The following is a 4,009-nucleotide window of genomic DNA, read 5'->3' on the forward strand; positions in this document are numbered from 1 at the left end:
CAGAGGCTTCCCAAAGGCCAGAGGATGCCTCGGGCGTGGCTGGGGGAGTTTCTCAGCCATTTATGGAGGTTCGGGCGGGTGTATCGTGGGCTGTCCTCCTGGGCACTGCAGGATGTTCACCAGCATTGCTCGTCCATACCCACTAGATTCAAGTAGCACCCCTCAAGTAGTAACAACCAAAAATGTCTCCCGATGTTGCCCAAAGTTCTCTGGCGGGGCAAATGCCTCTGAGCTGAGAACCACCAGGCTAGGGAGATTATGGAAGTCATGGAATGATTGGGGGTTGAATTCTCTTCAGGGTCACCCGTCAGCGCTCAGAGATTTCCCTTTCTATTCTTCTCAGGGGGGCATATGTACATGCAGTTGTTGGTAGGCACCCCTGAGTTGGTTGCGACTTATAGCGATCTTTGCATAAGAGAACAAAGCATGGCCTGGTGGTGCTGTTGGATAAGTGTTGGACTGCTAACCACAAGGTCGGGGGTTCAAGTACATCTGCCACACCTTAGGAGAAAGATGAGGCCGTCTGATGCCATAAAGATTTATAGCCTCGGAACTCCTGGCGAGGGCCACGATCAGTCGCAATGGACTTGATGGTAGGTATGCCTGAGCCCCTGTGGCAGCTCCTGTGCCAGTCCATCTGGTTCAAGGTCGTTTTGGCATACCCTGTACTTTACCAAGCACGTGTGTGCATATTTTTTAGTAATCAATTTTATTGAGATGTAATTGAAGTGTACGAAGATGGAGACCTGGGGGCATGGTAGGTTGTCTGTTGGGCTTCAAATCATAAGGTGGACAGTTGGAATCTACGAGTGGCCCTGTGGGGGAGCGACGAGGCAGTCTGTGTTCATCATGAGTTACAGCCTTGGAGAGCCTCCGGAGCGGTTCTATTTAGGCTCCCATAGGGTTGCTGTGCATCAGAATCCACTTGGTGGCCTTGGGCACTCCAGGTCTTGTGTCATTTTCCCTCCCAACAATAAAACCTAGCTTTTACTGACCATGAGAGGAAAGAAAAAGTAGATTAAGATGCATAGATTTCGTGTGTGTGTGTGTGTGTGTAAGAGCCCTCGGGGTGCACCATCGAGCACTTGCCTGTTCTCTGAAAGAGCAATGGTTCCAACTCAGCATGGGGTAAAGGCCTGGCAACCTGCTCTGGTCAAGCTTGTTGTTGTTAGTTGCTATGGAGTCAGTGCTGGCGCATAGCCGTGTCACACACAAGAGACAAAACAAGGCACTGCCTGGTTCTGCGCCACTCCCACCATCTGCGCCTGAGCCCATTGTGGCCGCAGTGTCAACCCGGCTCCTTGAGGATCTCCTCCATTTTCATTGACCTTCGACTTTACCGAGCATGATGTCCCTCTCCAGGGTTTGATTTCTCCTAAGGACGTATGCAAAGTATGTGAGACGAAGTCCCCCACTTCTTGTAAAGATTAGTCTAGAAACCCTTCTGGGACAATTCTGCTCTGCCACGTGGGGTTGCTATGAGCTGAAATGAACCCAACAACACCCGTCAATGAGTTCTGATGAACATACAAACCCTTGCAGCTCCCACCCGACTCAAGATATAAAACAGTTCCTTCAGCTCCTAAAAGGATTCCCATGTCCCTTTGCAGTCCATCGACTTCTCTCATGCCTGTCCCTGGTAACGGAACCACAGTATGTACTCTTTTATATCGCACTTCTTCCCCTTAGCCTAAAATCGATGAGTCATTCATGTGGGGCATGAATTAGTTGTTCAGTTCTTTTCCCTGCTGAGTAGGATTCCCTTGTATGGATATACCACAGTTTACTTATCCACTCTCCTGCTGATGGACCGCTGAGTTGTTTTTAGCTAGGGCTACTATGAATAAAGCCTTATGTGGGCTCTCGTTGTTACCTGGAAGTTTAAATTCTGCAAAGGGAAGGCAGGCTATGACGTGTGCCTGTGTCGTGTTGTACAGTCGGGCCATCTGCTTCAGAACTGCTCACCTCCAGCACAAACAAGTTGGAAACTTCGGCTGTGGTCCCTCTTGATGGAATCAAAGGCCCCCCACAAAGGACTGCACCAGTTAGACCTCACGGATGCTGTTGCACCTTCTCTTAAGAATCTCATTCAAAGCAGAGAGACAAAGGCTCTTGCCAACCAGGTAGGCTCAACATAGCAACCATCCACTCAAGAATGGACGGTTCAGATGTTACCAGGTCTCACATACCAGTTAACCTCAGTCATGATCCCCAATGCCAGCCCCTAAAGGTACCTCTTCTTTCACACCCTTGGGCTGTGTCCTAGGAGCCCTGGTGGTGCCGCAGTTACAAGATGAGCTGTGATCACAGGGTTGGCGGTTGTTGGAAACCACCAGTGGCCCTGAGGGAGAACGCCTGGGCTTTCTACTCCTGTGAACAGCTGATTCTCAGAAACCCTGAGTCAGCATGGCCTCAATGGCAGTGAGTTTGGTTTGGGGGCCATGTCCTGGAAGGTTCTTCCTCCACTGTTTTCCTCCCTCCAAACCGATTTCCTTGGCTAGTACTCTGACTCTTTGTGATGGAAATCTCAAATAGCCTCAACATCTTCAAAGGACCTTCTCTCCCCCTCTGTCCTTTACTGATAAGTCACTTTCTCTGAAGTTCCTTGAGTGGCAGAAGCAAGCCTTTCAGCCCCACCCTCACCCCCCTCCCATAAAACTCAGCTTTGGAGTTGATTCTGACTTAAAGCAACCCTTTAGGACTAAGCAGAACTGCCCCACAAGGTTTATAAGACTGCGATCTCCACAACGATTGGCACATAACCACACACCCCCATCCAGGGGGAAGAACAGCAGAAACCAGAGGGGACGGGAGACAGCGGTTGGTGTGAGATATGAAAATAATAACAATCTATAGTCTAGCATGGGGCCATGAGGGTGGGGGGAGGGGGGGAAAGAGGAGCTGACCGCAAGGGCTCAATAGTAATATCTAGAAAAGAACGATGGCAACATATGTACTGATATGTTGGATGCAATTGATGTGTGGATTCTAACAAGAGCCCCCAATAAAATGATCTAATCATAGAAAAAGGACTACGGTGTCTAAGGAAATAGACGGCCCCATCTTTCTTCTGTAGAGCATTCGGTAAGTTCGAATCACTAACCTTGCATTATCAGTTGAGTGCTTGACAGCTGCGTTGCAAATTTTTTTGAAGGAGAACATGGTAAATTTTAACCCTTTCTTTACAGGTTGTCCAGACCACTTTTGACTAAGAAAACTGTAGAAAGGAAGGGACTGCCACGAGTGGATGCTGGGCGGTGGCACGTGCGTCAGCTCTCCACAGAGCCCTGCTTTGCGGGAGGGGGTTCTGAACGCACTGTGGGGGTCTCCACTCACACTCGCTGGATCAGTCGCGGCAGATTTTAGGCCACAGGTCGCTCTTTCCTGTATTTCTTTGCGAACTCTTCGGCGTTCTTACAGAATTTTTTATGTCCTTAGAGCATTCTTTGGCTAGGTCGGCCCGGAGTGAATGTTCAGGCTGGGGGTCGTTGACCAGTGCTATGAGGACGGGATGACTTGGTCAGTTTTGGTGGCTGGCTTCCAGTTTTCAGCGCTAATCACAGGCAGGCCGGCCTGCCCCTTCTCATCAGTGTTCGGGTGGTAGATCTTTGTTTTAAAGGTGATCTTTGGTGGTTTGAAGGGGGACTCTGCTGGAAAGTTGATTTCAGTTCTGAAGGCCCCCTTGTCATATGGAGGGTTGTCAGGAACAATAAGCCCTTGCCAAGTCAATAAATTAGCTTCATCAACCTGGATGTTACGAAGTTTTTCATTCCACATTTGTGGATTTCTTCAAGCTCCTGCATCAACCTCCTGCTGCTGCCATCTTGGATCTGGTGCTGCTGCTGTCCCTGCATTACAATTTTTAATATTATTTTCTTTTTCTTTTACTAGGTTTCTGTGTTAGTCTGGGTTGACTAAAGAAACAAATTCATAGCCACTCATATGCATATAAGAGCTTTATATAGAAGAATAATTGTATATTAAGAAAACATCCAAGCCAGATCAAGTC

General features: G+C 48.6%; 1 pseudogene; it reads right to left on the reverse strand.

Moving 5' to 3' along the window:
• Positions 1-3,362: 3,362 nt before the first annotated feature.
• On the reverse strand, positions 3,363-3,854 carry LOC101659951 (annotated as a pseudogene).
• Between the last annotated feature and the right edge of the window lie 155 nt (positions 3,855-4,009).

Source organism: Echinops telfairi, unplaced genomic scaffold (assembly GCF_000313985.2).
Source record: "Echinops telfairi isolate 266 unplaced genomic scaffold, ASM31398v2 ScPeMD7_7458;HRSCAF=8496, whole genome shotgun sequence".
NCBI lineage: Eukaryota > Metazoa > Chordata > Mammalia > Afrosoricida > Tenrecidae > Echinops > Echinops telfairi.